This window comes from Podarcis vaucheri, assembly GCF_965113315.1.
Source record: "Podarcis vaucheri genome assembly, chromosome: 11".
Classification (NCBI taxonomy): domain Eukaryota; kingdom Metazoa; phylum Chordata; class Lepidosauria; order Squamata; family Lacertidae; genus Podarcis; species Podarcis vaucheri.
In genome coordinates, this window is record NC_138749.1 from 27,246,754 (window position 1) to 27,263,033 (window position 16,280).

Below are 16,280 nucleotides of genomic sequence, written 5' to 3' on the forward strand. Positions count from 1 at the left end.
CATGTCTTTTCTCTGGCCTTGTGAAGGTGCTGAGCTTAGTTCACCATCTCTGCTGGCACATTTGCTAGCAGTTCTGGCAGAGAACCCAAAGATTAAAGAGGCATGAAAATCAAACTACCTTAATCCTTTGAAGTGGTCCCTCCAGAACCAGATTAAGGAACATAAGGCAAGCAGCATGTGGAAATCAGCACCGTTACTGCCAAATCTGTTGATCTGGTAGCTCTGAAAAACATCAGACTCTACTCTTGAATATATTCTTGGGAATAAATTTATCAATATTTGTATCATTTTGTATCATCAATTTTTGCAAAACCAGGCAGTACAATTAATAAACCATGATTTAATATATGCATGTTATTGTGGGGGTTTTTGGTTTTTTTTTTTATTTCATGAGATATTTAATCAGCCACATGTCACATTCCCAATTCATGTTGTAGCAGCGTAAATGAATTACTAATATGGTACAGAAGGTTTGGGGTGTAAAATCCTAAATCCTTCAAAGACTTCCCTGGGTGATCATTTTTCTTCTGTGTATTGTCAAGATTAATTGGAATTCAAAGGGCACCTTCATAAGCATGAACACAAGACTTCACAAATTCACTATTCAGATTATTGTGGAAGTAGCTTGGTAAAAATGTCTAAGCAAATAGACTTTTTGCAGAATGCCTTTCAGTGCGCCTTTCTTTTTCAATCTATCTATTGAAGGCCGTTAAATGCTTCAATATCATTGTGGCACAAAGCCCACCGTGTTTTTAATGAAGTGTTTTATACACATACAAAAAGAAAAATAATTGCTCTGCAAAGTGTATAGTATTCCCCCCCCCCCCAAGCCTATTATTAGTTGCACAGAACACTGGGTCTCAGTTCTAGCATAGTGTCTCCAACCCCATCGTTCAGCCCGGACACTGAGATCCAGCGCCGAGGGCCTTCTGGCGGTTCCCTCATTGCGAGAAGTGAGGTTACAGGGAACCAGATAGAGGGCCTTCTCGGTAGTGGCACCCGCCCTGTGGAACACCCTCCCTTCAGATGTGAAGGAAATAAGCAGCAGAAGAAGAAGAAGAAGAAGAAGAGTTTGGATTTGATATCCCGCCTTTCACTCCCCTTCAGGAGTCTCAAAGCGGCTAACATTCTCCTTTCCCTTCCTCCCCCACAACAAACACTCTGTGAGGTGAGTGGGGCTGAGAGACTTCAGAGAAGTGTGACTGGCCCAAGGTCACCCAGCAGCTGCATGTGGAGGTTTCCCAGATTACGTGACTACCGCTCTTAACCACTACACCACACACACTCTGTGAGGTGTTCTTTCATTCATACACAAAAACTTCATTCTCTCATACCCGCTCCCCTCTAGCTGCCACTCTCCTCTAAAAAATAAAATAAAATCCACCTACATGGTAATTAGAGAGATACTCCAGATACTCTCCACCTACCCTGTCACCATGAACCTTGAATTATACAGTGGTACCTCGGGTTAAGTACTTAATTCGTTCCGGAGGTCCGTTCTTAACCTGAAACTGTTCTTAACCTGAAGCACCACTTTGGCTAATGGGGCCTCCTGCTGCTGCCGCGCTGGCGGAGCACGATTTCTGTTCTCATCCTGAAGCAAAGTTCTTAACCTGAAGCACTATTTCTGGGTTAGCGGAGTCTGTAACCTGAAGCGTATGTAACCTGAAGCATATGTAATCCAAGGTACCACTGTACTTCCAATGCCTCACAATTTCCATGCAAATAGCTGTTAACATGAATATTACTTGTTCCTTATAAACATGTTTCCCAATTATCAGTAAGGGAAATGCTACTACATAAATGTGCTGGCCCATTATTTTGGAAATTCTGACAAATTCCAGATTCTAAAAACATTGCACAGGACTATGTGCCCACCACATGCGAATGAAAGACCTGAGTTCACCACAGCCTCTCTAAAATAGTGGGAATACGGCATAATTAATATGATGCAAATTCATCCAGTCCAGTGCCACCAAAAGAACACTTTTTCTTCTATGTTTATTCGGAGGTTGTTTTTCCAAGCTGCTTCCAACTCTCATGTAATTGCTTCCAAAGTTTCCAGTTGCAACAGTTTATAGATTGCAGAAGCTACAACTTTCTAGTCATTGTCAGGTTGAATACAAAAACTTTATTAATTTATTTTTCAATGCTAATATTATTTTTCCTGTCTAGCACGTACTATTTCTTAAGAAAATAACCAGTCTGCTAACCATATTCTGCTTTTAATTTTTTGTTATGGATCTCCCATCATATATTATTTTGCTTCCCAAAATTTAGATTGTGCTCACTCTGATCATTCTCTGTCTATCTCAGTTTAAACAAAAGGTTACATATTTTTTACAAATACATTCTGATATGTATATTAGGTCATAACTCTAAAAAACAGAATTAATTATATTTACCATGCTCTGCAGCTTCTCTTGTCTTCTCTTTGTCATTCCAGCTAAGTCATCCACAAGCATAACCAATTTTCTTCCTTTCGATTTACTTTAATAACTAAATTAATTTTCTTCTTTTTGGTTAACTGCATCCTTCAGAAATGTTTTTAATATGGCAGCAAACATACTTCGTAAACCTATTCACCCATTATCATAATCTGCAGCTCTAGCTTCCTGAACTGTATATACTACATTCTGCTGTCTTTTTCAGCTTTAGATATATAGGGTGGCATTCAACTAAATTTTACTCAGAGGAGACCTATCAAAATCAAAGAACCTAACTGACTCATGTTAGTTTCAAAAGATCTATACTCTAAGTAAAATACTTTATTTTATCTGTCTTGCCTTATGCCTACCATCTTCTGCTTCCTTTGCTTTCCTAATACAGTGGTACCTCTGGTTAAGAACTTAATTTGTTCCGGAGGTCTGTTCTTAACTTGAAACTGTTCTTAACCTGAAGCACCACTTTAGCTAATGGGGCCTCCTGCTGCCGCCACGTGATTTCTGTTCTCATCTTGAAGCAAAGTTCTTAACTTGAGGTACCATTTCTGGGTTAGTGGAGTCTGTAACCTGAAGCGTCTGTAACCTGAAGCGTTTGTAACCCGAGGTACTACTGTAATTAGATTTGTTGCAGCCCAATCCTATGCAATATACAATAGGCCTTACACTTGGTTTCATAGGCTAGCATGCCAAGATTAAACCATCATTTCTGAGTTTGAATGTACTGGGGAACTATGGTTTAAACAAGCAAATCCTAAATCTGGCATGCAATACAAAGTGGCAGTTTATAAGGAGCACAATGCTCAGTCTTAATCACAATAAGACATGATTTTGTTAAGCCAAGATTGTTACATCTGAACTGGCTTTGTATGGGGACACCAGGCTAAATCTGAGTTAATCTGAATAGGCTTTGAGCTAAACCGAGTCTTGATTTTTTTATTCTGGATTTGTTGTCCCTTTCTGTATGGGTGTCAATTATTTTTGTTTTCTGCTGCTTTCTCTTCATTTATCCTGTTTTTACTTAGACATTTTGTACTGGTTGATTAACTGTTGTGTTGCTGATTTTAATTATATGTTAGCCATCTTGAATTATTTTATAAGATGAGCCAGATATTAAAAAATCAAACAGATCATAGGCATGTTTGCTCAGAAGCAAGTTCCACTGTGTTCAGTAAGGCACGTTTGCTAGCAAGCGTGCAAAAAATTGCAGCCTGAGTAGAGCAGAGAATGAGCTTCCTTCCTACTATTTCCTCCTCCCTCCCTCAGCACTTGATGACCACACCTGTTATTTTGAACTGGTTGTCATTTTAAGTTACGTGTATGCTCAACTTCCGTTGAAGTTCAATGTGACCATGAAAGTTAGAGTATAGTTCTGAATCACACCTCTGTTGATCAAAACTGGTTTCTATTAGACTTTCCACTTTGTACTGCTGATGTTGCAATTCTTTGGAGAATTTTGAAAAAAAAAACGATTATGATAAGTTAATGGCAGATTGTTTAGAAAATGAAATTTAATACTTCAAATTGGTTTACATTATAAAGAGTCTTCCTCTTTATAAAGACTGGGAGAGGCAAGGTATTTTGTTTTCGTTTTTTGCTGTCTTTTATACAACTGTGATGACGCTATATAGAATTGCTTTAAGAGAGATGGAATTCCAGCATAGCCACATTTTTATAGGGCTACATCCTTTCTGGGTTCTGACCAGGAAAGGCAATGAATAGTTTTTGTGGGTAATGAAAGAGGAAGTGTCATGTATATAAACCCAAATTTCATTAGAGCAGAATTAATCCAAAAGCTAATATAGGACTCATTTGTGATGCTGATGCAGTAGAACTATGGAGATAAGAGGGAATGTACTTTAAAGTTTAGAAAGACTTTTTCTTAGCAACTATGAAAAGGGAGCAACTTTTCCGTTCTCTGATCCTACACGTTAACTGTTGTCAGCAGCCACTGTGCCAGGCTTATGCCAGTGTAAGTGAGTTACACTCCCATGTACTCCCAACATCAAAGTATAAAAAATATGTTATCACTATTGAAAAAGAAATGATGTAGCAACACCAACCAATAGTATCATGGTGTCCCTGGCAACTCTGCTGGTGCCCAAATATCACGTTACAGTAGTATCTTGGTACTCGAACTGCTTGGCTCCCAAACAAATAGGCTCCCGAATGCCGCAAACCTGGAAATAAGTGTTCTGGTTTGCGAACATTTTTCGGAAGCCGAACGTCCGACGGGGCTTCCACTTGAGTACAGGAAACCGCACCTTGGTTTTTGAACAGTTTCGGGAGTCAAATGGACTCCTGGAACAGGTTAAGTTCGAGAACTAAGGTACCACTGTATTGTGCCAGACTTCTCTAAGCCTCAACTATACATTGATAGGCACTAAACATGATGGAGTGGCATGATGGGTATCACCCTACCCAACCCAACCCCTACTCACACATAGTGCAGAAACATCTTGACAGAAAGAAGCTGACAACCCCAACAGACCCAGCAGCATAATAACAGGAAAGTGCTGTAGCATGCAAACAATATTTTTGCTAGTGGAGAAGCAAGGATGAGGAAGGGAATGTCATTCCAAGTACAACACACAGTCATCTCTGTAGCCTAGTGCACGTGGAACCCAGAGCTCGCAGAAAAAAGGTTTGAATTTTGCTTCTTCTTCTTCTTCTTATTATTATTTCACCCATCTGAGTGGGTTGCCCCACCCTCAGAAACCATGTTCAGAATGCTACATGCTTGTGTCTATTGGAGGGGAACAACCTTTTTGCAAGGGACAAGGGTGGGAGCCACATGCACAAGGAAGAAAGGATAGTAACAAATAAAGGATCAGCATGACCTGCCTGCTTGCCCAACGGGAAGGAGCAAGGTACTAAGAAACAGGAAATGTTGGTTTGGTAATATTCCCTGCCAAAGTAAAGCTTACCTTCCAAGTATCAGAGTGGCAACAATAAATGTGGATGGAAAGAGAGAAGCAGTGGGACTTGAACCCCAAGACTATGACCATCATAGACAGGAGACTTTCATTCATGGGTGAGTTCATGACATGCCTTCTAAGCCATATGCATCAAGACCTCCAGCAGGTTTAGCAAAAAAAGAGATCCCAGGTTTTACCTCAGGCTACGTAAAGGCCTCAGAAGAGACATACACTGGAGAAAGTGCAATATGAACATTGATACCCAAGCAGAGGGAGTGGTACACCAATTAATGATCTCACCAAGCAACAGTCAGCCCTGAGAGGCTTCAAAGTGCCTATCATTTTGTAAACCTATTCAATCCCATGTAGTCACATATACCATATTCAGTTGATTGATGGTTGTTTTCCTCAATAGAGAGCTCATCTCGCAGGCATCTGGTTGAGCTCTATGCAAAACAGGATGGACTAGATGGGTCTTTGATCTAACAGAAATCTTTTTATGACATCGCCCCAATGTTCACAGAATACATAAAACAGAGTGTGATATACCCACCGGCTGCACCACTAGCAACTGCAGATACGGCACCTTCAGCATTAGAAAGGGTCCAATATGCTTTCATTCATCACTGAAAGAGAGTTGACAAGTCAAGAATGAAGACTGAGAAGGTTTATTGATATTAACAGAAGATAATTATTAATCTTATTTTGAGACATTTCCATGTAGCAGAAAGGGCAAAAACCAGACGGGAAACAGTCAAGTAGAAAATTGGGAGAACAAAGAGCAGGACAGCCAGTCATACAAGTTTTGAGAACATAGAAGAAAAATCAAATAGATCTGGCTATTCCTAGTATGGGGGTTAACTTTAGTCCCTTCACATGTACAGATACATGTGTGTAGTAGATGTCCACGCAAGGGTCAATTCTAATCTGCCCAGGATTCCTTGTCACTTGCACCTGCATAGATACATCTGTATGTTTGTAGGCCCTTACTTATGGTGAGCAGCTAGCAGCTGGTAGCTGTTTAGGGCATCAGTGGTGGTCAGGAACAAGGCCAGCAATGTTGTCATGCAAGTCCTTCACACAGTGGGTGAACTTGTGATGGGATTTTCATGGGCAGTCCATTTATGAAAAGTCATGTGGGCAGCCAGTTGTGCACCTTCATTTCAGAATCGTTTCAAGCCTTTTTGAGAACTGAGCCACCTTTACTACAGAAACCCAAGTTAGGCTTCAATTCGAACCCCTCACCTGTCTTCTAGATTCAATAGAACTTATTCTGAAGGGACATGTTTAGGATTGCAGCCTAAAAGAAATAAGAAAAGGTATTGATTGTGAGCAGGAAAGTTTAGCTAGCACTCTTTAAAACTGTGTTTGCTTTGTTTACATACACAACTATGAGAAGGTTGGAAGATGCCAAGTTAGTTTCACGCCAATCTAGGTCAAGTCTTGTCTAAGCTGCTCTCGCTGCTAGGTTCCCCTTCCTTGTATCCCTCCTGCTTTTCTTCCTCCTCCACCTTCTCCTCCCCTCGCCTTTCCCTCAGTTGCCTTAAAAGCAAACACCCTCTCTTTCTCTCTCTCAGTTCTTACCCTCCTTCCCTTCCCGTCCCCCAGCCCCGCCACTTCCTCTCTCTCCCCAAACCTAAGAGCGCCTAAGAGTGTTCCTAAACACCGCTCCCCCTCCCCGCCCCAGATGGCTTGATCTCTCTCTCTCTCTCTGTGCATCTCACTTTTTCCTTTTTTTTTTTTTAATTCACACACCCTAACCTGCTCTTCCTTCCCCTATCACAGCCGCCCTTCAGAGCAGGGTCATTGGCTGTTGCTAGAGGCTCCTCTCTCCGGATTGGCTAAGTCGCGCTTGCTGCTGCTCGCTTCGCCAGTTTCCAGACTTGTTGTCTGGCTCTAAGGCTAAAAAGTCTGAAGGGGAAACTAGTGCAGCTGCGCGGTTGGGGCCGAAAGAGAGAGACCGAGACCGAGTGTGTGTGTGTGTGTGTGTGTGTGCGCGCGCGCGCGCGCTAGTCAGTCACGCTTGGCTGTCTGGGCGGCGCTGCAGTGTCTCCCCCTGGCCTGGGCGGCGGTGCTTAGTAGTAGTAGTAGTAATAATAATAATAGAACTGCCGCCCGCTCTCCGTCCCTCCCTCGCTCCCCGCGGCCGGCCTGCCTGCCTGCCTGCCGCCGCCCTTATCTCTGGGGAGCCTGAAGGAGACACCTCAGCGAGTCCCTGGCCGGCGCCCAGAGGAGCGAGCCTGCCAAGCGAGAGGGGCGGGAAGGAGAGGGAGAGGAAGGGGGAAGTGTGGAGAGGAGGAGCCGTGTGTGTGTGTGTGAGGCGGGGAGGGCGAGGGAGGAAGGCGAGCGGAGCGAGAGGGGAAGGCAGGAAGGGAAAGCGAACGAATAGAAGATAAGAAGGCTGCGCAGTGGAAGAAGAGCAGGAGGAGGAAGAGGAAGAAGAAGAAGGGGGCTTGTTGCGCTTCGCCTCCCCGCCTCCCCTCCCACCACATGCCCCTGGCGGTGGGTTGCGGCAGGCGCTACAGCATCCTGGGCCCGGCCTAGCGAGCGAGGGGACGCAGAGAAAGGAGAAGCAGCCGAAGGGTGGAGGGGGGGGGGTCGGCGACGGAGGCGGGTCCGCAGCTCGGGAGCCTCTTTGGAAAGGAGAGCTGGGCCAGGCGCAGGCATTGCGGCCCCCGCGGTAGCCCCGTCGCCCCACGCCGCCGCCGCCGCCACCTCAGTAAGGGGCGGGAAGTGAGTCGTCTTCTGCCGGGACTGGGCGGCGTTCGAGGCACCTGAAACCGCGCATTTGTCACGGCGGAAGAGGGCAGAAGCTGAGGCGGCGACGCAGAGACCTCCCCTCGCTCAACTGCGAAGAAAAGTGAAGAAGGACGCCGGGGGAGGGAAGGGGGGAAATAACTCACCTCGGCCGGCCGGGCCGCAAGCTTGGCATTGCTAAATCTCCTCGACACCCCCAACCCCGGAAAAGAAAAGGGGGGAAAAAATCAACAACGTCGACGAAAGCTGTTGCATCCTCCACCCCACCCCCCGTTTTTTTTTTCTTTTCTGGACTGCTGAGAAAACTTGATTTGGATTTAAAGCATCCATTGGGTAGTGAAGGAACCTGGTGCAAATGGAGATCTGCACGCCCGAATTGTGAGGTTGGTTTTCAAAAGAAATAATTTTGGAAGTGTGCGTGTGCGGGAACATTAGGAATGAAACCCTTTTTGTGTGTCGGAGAAAGGGGACGCAATTGTACTTCATTTTGAGATGGTGGTCTGCCTCCTGTTCTTACTTTCGTTAGCTTTTTAAATGTCTTTCTGGATTTTGAAGCTGGTTTCCAGTTTCTCTCTCTCTCTCTCTCTCTCTCTCTGTGTGTGTGTGTGTGTGTGTGTGAGAGAGAGAGAGAGAGAGAGAGAGAGAGAGAGAGAAAGTCTAATCGTTACCGGTACTTTGAAATTTTGTTGCAGAGGAGAAATGTAGGAGAGCTGATTTTGTGTGTGTTAAGCTTCTCAGACAGAAGTTTCTTTGTTCCATAGTAGAAGGTATTGAAGTGAAACTGCCTGATTATGCATTCGTGATCTTAAAACATGTCATCTGTAGAAGCGACTTGCTGGGCCGATAACTTTCTTTCTCTGCAAGCATTCCGTCTGCATAAAGGGCAAATATTCTTTTTCCCTTGTACCATTAAAGTTTGAAGACTTTTTCTTTTCTTAGAGGCCGATGTTTTTCTTTTAGAAGGCATTCCTTAGCTGTCGAGCAAGGACACGGTTCAGACAGGCCTGATGTCTTGTGAGACTTAACAAGTGTTTCTTCTTTCATAACCTGTGTAGTTCAAAAACGTTTGAGTAGTAGAGATATTTGTCATATTGTCATAAAACAGCTTCAGCACCTTTAGTCAATGGCTATCTCCTGAGGGAGTTTAAACTTTATTTGCAAACGGCTACTTGCATGTGTGGTTTATGGACAAATTTATTTCCCCCTAATAGTGGAATTCAATGGTTTCATTTGATTTATTTTTCCTAACAATGTAGTTTGGTCTTGGTGTATTGGGAAAAGGTATGGAAATAGTGAGGTTTCTGAAAAATTGTTAAGATTAAGCAATTCTCATTATAAGGAAAGCAAAATGTGTTGTATCACCTGTTGAATTATATAATTTTGATGACTTCACAAGCAACTTGCCATTTGTTTTTGTACAAATCTGCTTTGAACATGTTTTCTAAATTGTGCATTAGTCAGATGACTGTAACTGAGGCATTCTTTTTGTACTGTGGATGGTTTAAATCAACGTCTATGCTATGTTTTGCTGGTCTGTCTTGATGGGAGTAAAGGCAAATTTCTCTTGGCGTCAATCATCAAGATTAGGAAACTTTCAAACTATACACATGATCTTTAAAGACACCAGTAAAGGTTACTCTTGGCCATTTCAAAGGATTGGACAGAAAGATGGCAGTGAACTTCAACTTCCTTATATGGCTTATGTGTGGCAGAAAAGCCTAAACAGAGTAATCATTTTACAGTGAATTAGCACTTCCAAAGCAGTGTTACATTCCCCACAAAACATATTCTAAAGAGGGATAGAAGGTATCATTGCATGATACATATAACTATAAGATATGTATATCTAACATGTAGCCATAGAGCATAAACTATTGTATTTTGAACTACTGTATTTATTGTTCTTGATATTGGTTGGACTTAAAATCCTGTACAGTGCAGTCCTGTAAATGTCTACACAGAAGTAGACTTACTCTTAGGTAAAGGTGTATAATATTTCAGCTTTAGATTAGTTTAGTCACCATATTGGATTAGGCCCTATTTAAATAGCACACTTCTGCTTAGGCTAGTGATGTGTCATAAATTACATTAATTTTAGTAATACAATTTGAAAAGATTTGTTGGAATTATTGCTCTTGGCAAGTCAAGCTTATAAGATAGTAAATTATCTGACAGGCCTTTGAATTTTCACCTTTATCTGATTGGTTCAAAGCCTGTTTAGTGGTGTGTGTGTGTGTGTGTGTGTGTGTGTATTACATTTCATTAGTGATGTGGAAACTTCTCCTAATTTGACTTTTTTCAGTGAGCTATGTTTATATATGTTATGTATATCTATACTGTATGAAAGTTTTCTTTTTTAGTGTTCTTACAATTATGTGCTAATTTTTATATTATCTAAAATTAATAAATAATAGCAAGTAAGATTTACCTCCTTTGGTAATTCAGATGAATGCCTGTCTGTACTCTTCAGTAAGTCATTGGGAGACAAAAGAAAAACAGTAAATTTATATAGTTCTGTGTGCCAGCAAAGTGTAGCTGAATAGGCAATTAAAGCAGGTTAAGTCAAAGCAGTAATCAAATGGCAATATTTGCATGTAGTGAATCTTTAATAGGCACAATGAAGTATTTAGTCATTAACAGAAGATTATTTGAAAAAGTGAACAAACCGCTAATCAATTTATTAAAATGCATTTTTGTATAGGTATCTGCTCTCAAATTTAAAATGTGTACTTTAGTTCAGTTTTAATCTAGCTAGTGGCTATTTTGCACAATTGCACACTTTATTTTTTTAAAAAAAACTGTACACTACTTTATTGTCAGTGTCCAAGTGATTTACATAGAACATAATGTATAAAGTTATCAGTAAAAGTCAGAAGATAGAAACATGCTGCAATATATATATATATATATATATATGGAGAGAGAGAGGGGTGTGTGTACATTACACACACACACACACACACACACACACACACGTAAACCTTACATATCTAGGCAGGCTTGCCTAAACAGCTTTTTTTGAAGCAGGCATTGAAAACAACACAGTGAAGGTCAATGGGCAGTGAGTTCCAGAACGTAGGTGCTGCCACGCTGAGAGATTAATTATTTACAAGTGTGGAATGGATATTGTGTAGCGCTTTCCAAAGTGCTCATTCCAGAGTTTGCAGTGCTGCAGTATTGAGTGGGCATATAAGGGGTAACGTTGCCTTTAGTACACATAGAGTACACATTAATGTCTACCTAAGCTGATCCACGTGTGGAATCAGACTTCCATGCACACATTGAATCATGGAATTATAGAGTTGGAAGGGACCACAAGGGTCATCTAGCCCACCCCCCTGCAATGCAGGAATCTTTCACCCGACGTGGGACTTGAACCCACAAAGCTGAGATTAAGAGTTTTTTGCTCTACCGACTAAGCTCTCTATGATGATCACCTGTTAGAATAGAAAATGTGAATGAATAGATTCTACATACAAAGTTTGAGGCTACATCTAGTTTCTGCCTACAAGTTGCAGCCTTATCAGATCAACACTGACCTAGTGTAACCTCCTTAGAGCTGACAGTGTCAACTTTCCTGATTGACAAATGGGTGCTCACAACTGGATTTGTGCAAAACTGGATTGGGGTCTGTGTATGCTAAGGTTAGGGACCTTCTGTGGCCTATGAGCATAATGAAGTTCTTCCGTTGAAGTCTTGGCTTCATAACTTTCAGGTTTCATCTGCATGTGAGATATTGAAGCAAACTGACCTGTTAGCATTTGTTACACAGTTAAGAAAGCATTTGCTTAAATTTTTGGACCCACAAAGAATATATTTATGGTTACTGACATACCTACAATATGTGTTCCCCAGCCAATTTAAATATAAATATATTGAGTATCCCACTATGTATGTTGTAATTATGTATGGAATGGTGACCTCTGCAAACAACAGGGCATACTCAGTACTGTTGAATAGCCTACTAAAAGAGAAAATCCCTGTCCCTGAATTTCCCAAATGCCAAAATCTTTTCAGGATGGCTTTTAGATAATAGTGATGGTATGCTGCTGCTAAAAAAAATACTGGTCTTTGTGGTTTCTTTCTTTCTTTCTTTCTTTTGGTTGGTTTCTAAGGGTATTTCTTTTGAACTTTGTGAGCTACCCTGTACACAGGAGATGTAGAGCTAGATAAAAACAACAACCCAAAAAACTAATTTCAACCTTTTTTAAAAGCTGCTTCTATTCATTTACTGAATATTTAAACTTGATCCTCAGGGCAATTTACAGTATTAAGAGCAAAAGCAAGTCTTTACTTATCTTTAGTTACCAAATTCAGGAATGTACAAAGCTTGGCCATTGACTTAGGTCTTAGGCATTAAGTTTGAGAAGATGATTGTGAGCTGCTAGAAGTAAGGCCACTTCTTCTGTTCATTTTGGGTAGAAGGGATAGTATAAATAACCTGCCCTCAGTCCACTGTTAACATGGGAGGAAGACATTATGTAGAATCCAGCCCATTCAATTTTTTCTTAGTTAAAAATAGCACCCCAGCTTGTGCCTGAAGGGCCCATGAAACCATTGCTCACTCTGGTGTAACGTTTTCCTGGTAATTCACGCCTGTTGAGACAAGCCCTTCTGTTCTGCTTCAGCTGCATCCTTTGAAGGAAAGGTGTATATAGGTTGTGTTATAATAGCAAAGTTCTAAGGTTACAAAGGTATGATTATTGACAAAGCAAAATTTGGGGGGGGGGGATATTATACCCTTACCATGTAGAAATTGGTGGAAAGTATTCCCAGCCAGTGCTGGGATCTGTAGAATAATATGCATTGATAACCCAGAATTACGTCTGGTTCACTTGCATGTTGAGCTAGGTTTAGTAAATTGACTGGACCTGCCATCCAGGTACTTTGTTTTGTCTAGGTGCAGCTTGTCATGTATTCTTCATGTATTTGCTGCACAAAATACCGCTGTAACATAATGATCAAGTAAAGTGTGGCTATTCTCTATATATTACAATCTTTAGCTGAATAAAATTCTACAAGTACAGCCTTGTAAATTTGTGCCATTAAATGTCTCTTAAGTAGTGCACTCCCAAGTTTGAGTCTATTCTTTTATGGACTCTTTCTTAATTTGCCTTGGAATTAGCCTATGACCCAGGACCAAAATTTTTACCAGATTTGATTAATAATGTTGCATATGATTTTTTGCAAGGTCTATACCCCAAGAGATGGTAGGTCCACAGCAATTGGATAGTTCTGTGTATAATCATAATTTATGTGGATCTTGGCCAAATGCAACCCTGCCATGTTAAGCCAGCACCATCAGTTATGAAATACAAGACCTAGAGTGCTTTGTGTGGTCAGCCACATCTCCACCTAGAGTGTCCCATGCTAATAATGCCCAATGTGTTTAGATATTAACTGTGTACATCTCTCACCTGGCTTCGGGTCACCTAAGTTATATATATATATATACCCTTACCTCCAGGAAAGTGGCCTCTACAGAATGCCATGGCATTGCACCTGACCCAACAGCTTTAGTTGCAGCACACTGTCAAGTGTACTGTTCTCATGCAGATATTACTGAAGAAGAATTGGATGATTTTTGTCCTACTGAATTTGAAGATGAACCTGTAAGATCAGATATGTTAAGGAGGAAGTAACTATATGTATCTTTTCTCAACTGAAATGTGGTTTATTGCGAAATTGCCAAAAATGTTCATATGTGTTCACATGGGATGTTGATTGCACAAGTATATCAACACATACATGGGGCATTCCATTACTGTCTGAATTAATGCTTGACCTGCAGGACAGTGTCCAAGAATGTTTCCACTTCATGAGGAAATCCAGCTGCAGGAAATGCTCATGATTATTATTTACACAAAGAATAAAACATGCATTTAACCAGGGCTGGAGAACCTGGAGGATTGCTAGATATTTCTGGATCTTTCTTTAGCCCAGCTAGCATGGTCAGTGGTCTGGAATGATGAGAGTTGTAGCCAACAAATAGTGGGCCACAGGTTCCCTGCTTCTGCTTTTGAAACTCTTGTTGAATTTGTTGTCATCCCCCGCTGAAGTCAAACATGCATATCTCTTTGTCCTTTGACAATTACCTCCAGAGCCCTGAAAAAATATTAACAGGCATGTAACATACAGAAATCTTGACAAAATAAAATGAATGGGGTGATAGTTAAAATTGTGATATATTGCAGCATGGGGCTGTTCTCTAACTTTTGAGATATAGTCTTTTCTAGAAATATTTACCATTTTCATTACAAATGGTAAGAATTCACCCTTTTTGGTGTGTGGTGCTCAAGGACTTTCACCAGCTTATATGAGATGCAGGATTTGCATGAAGAGTTTAGCATCAAATGCAGATGATTTTGACTTTGCTCAAAACAAAGATGAATAATGGTATGTGCATAAACGTTTGCTGTTTACCTGTATGGTAATAAATGTTGCAAATGGAAGTGAGGGTAACGTAAAGCAATTATTATTTGTTATACTGGACAGTGATGCATAATGTTCCTTAAGAGGTCTGATTATAATTGTATGCAAACCAAGTGCTGAACTGCAGGTTATTCAAACAAATAAAATCAATGGGTAACTAGGTCTTTAAAGATGTAGGGACCCTGAGTTGTGTGGCCATACACTATGTACTGCCATAGTGTTGGAATGGCAAATTATTTCTTCTGCTGTAGAAAGAGTGCAGTGACAAGACTCTAATTCCAGATTATGCAGAGGGAGAGGAAGGGCAACATAATGGAGCATAAGTGACCTGTTTCTGTTGTGGTAAGTTTTTAATGGAATGAAGTGAATATTGGCTTTAATTTTATATGTTTTGTTAGCTGTCATGCTTAGAGAGATCTAAGAAGGAAGTCAACATAAAATATTCTCTTGTGGATGATAGTTTCAAAAGTTGACTTGTAAGTCCATTTAATAATTTTAAGTGCCTAAACAGGTGATGTATATTTGATATTGGATGTCAGGGTAAATGGAGCTGGTAAGATGGAATTTCTCAACCTTCAGTGGCCTCCATATTAATCAAGATTATATTACATACAAATTAGCTGTAGTGCTCTGGTTTTACTATAGGCTCTTAGTGTGGTTAAACAAGTGCTGTTCCTTACTCATGCTGTAGAAAGTTGGAAGAGGTAATGATCACATATTAAAAACATTTCACTGAAGTAGACTGAAAATATATTCTGAATTTCTCAAAGGCAAATCAAAGGATAGTTTAAGAAACATTCACAGTGTATGGTTTTCTAGATTCAATATTTCATGCTGCTGAAAAATCCATTTTTGTGACAGCACTGACCAGGATACTTGGGACAGAGGCTATAGTGTTGCCAGCTAAGGAGATGGACCAGGTTCTTGGTTATGAGCCTAATGTTTGTGATTAAGAGACCCCTGTACCCAAGCCTGGCAGGCAGCAGCCCACTGAACCAAATTCCACAACATCAGAGCCTGTAAAAGCAGAGCCAGGAGCCTCATTGGTCCATGGGGCTTGAAGAATCCATACCTAATGCCATAAGCAGCATACCAGGCAAGTGGGCCATGCAGTGCATGATAATTGCCTATCTTTGAGTAGGAGGGTTGGCCTTTTAGGAGACACTTCAATTTTCCAAAAGCATATAGGAGAAGCTGATCTGAAGGCAGAGGTCAAAAAGGTATCTGCCCATTTCTAACCCTTTTTGGAGCAAGTTGTTCATTAGAAGCCATCCTTGGTGCTGTGACAGTTAACCAGCCTTACTACGCTGCTCCATGGGTTCCTCTTTGAGCAAGGCAGTTTAGCATATTTTTGTCAAATGATTTGTGTAACTAATTGATAGGTAAGATTTAACATTATGCATTTCTGCTGTTATAATAGGCATTCAAAATTGTGGGGTAGAGCCAATGTTAGTCATACTTTGAAAAGAGCCATTGAAGTTCATGTGTTTGACAAACTTAAGGTACAGTTAACGAAACACTGTATCTTTTCCTTTCAGGTAGTATAATTTTTGTTCTTTTAGCATTTCATTTCCTCCACTCATTCTCCCTCTACCCCTTCCCTCCAAAAAATCTGTATGTATATTCTTGCCAGTTTAGGATAATGCTTCACACATCTCATCAAATGAACTGTGCTCACAAAAGCTTATGCCATTATAAATTCATTAAAAGTTGAAGGTGCCAGACGCTTGTA

At 40.9% G+C, this 16,280-nt stretch overlaps 1 protein-coding gene and 1 long non-coding RNA gene across 4 annotated transcripts in view; one reads left to right on the forward strand and one right to left on the reverse strand.

The window, feature by feature from the left end:
- The window catches only part of LOC309514255, a 38,385-nt gene extending 31,193 nt beyond the window's left edge, over positions 1–7,192 (reverse strand). Inside the window, exons 1-3 of the long non-coding RNA XR_014211836.1 lie at positions 7,121–7,192; positions 6,605–6,659; positions 5,913–5,985 (exon numbers count right to left, since the gene is read on the reverse strand). This is a non-coding gene — a long non-coding RNA (uncharacterized lncRNA). The remainder of the gene's footprint in view (positions 1–5,912; positions 5,986–6,604; positions 6,660–7,120) is intronic.
- A 511-nt stretch (positions 7,193–7,703) lies between these two features.
- Positions 7,704–16,280, forward strand: part of ERBIN (erbb2 interacting protein) — an 85,111-nt gene continuing 76,534 nt past the window's right edge. The window contains exon 1 of one of the 3 annotated variants that reach the window (XM_082241774.1): positions 7,704–8,499. The gene's annotated coding sequence lies outside the window, so the exon portion shown is untranslated. The remainder of the gene's footprint in view (positions 8,500–16,280) is intronic. The other 2 variants (XM_082241772.1, XM_082241773.1) reach the window with 2 other exon arrangements.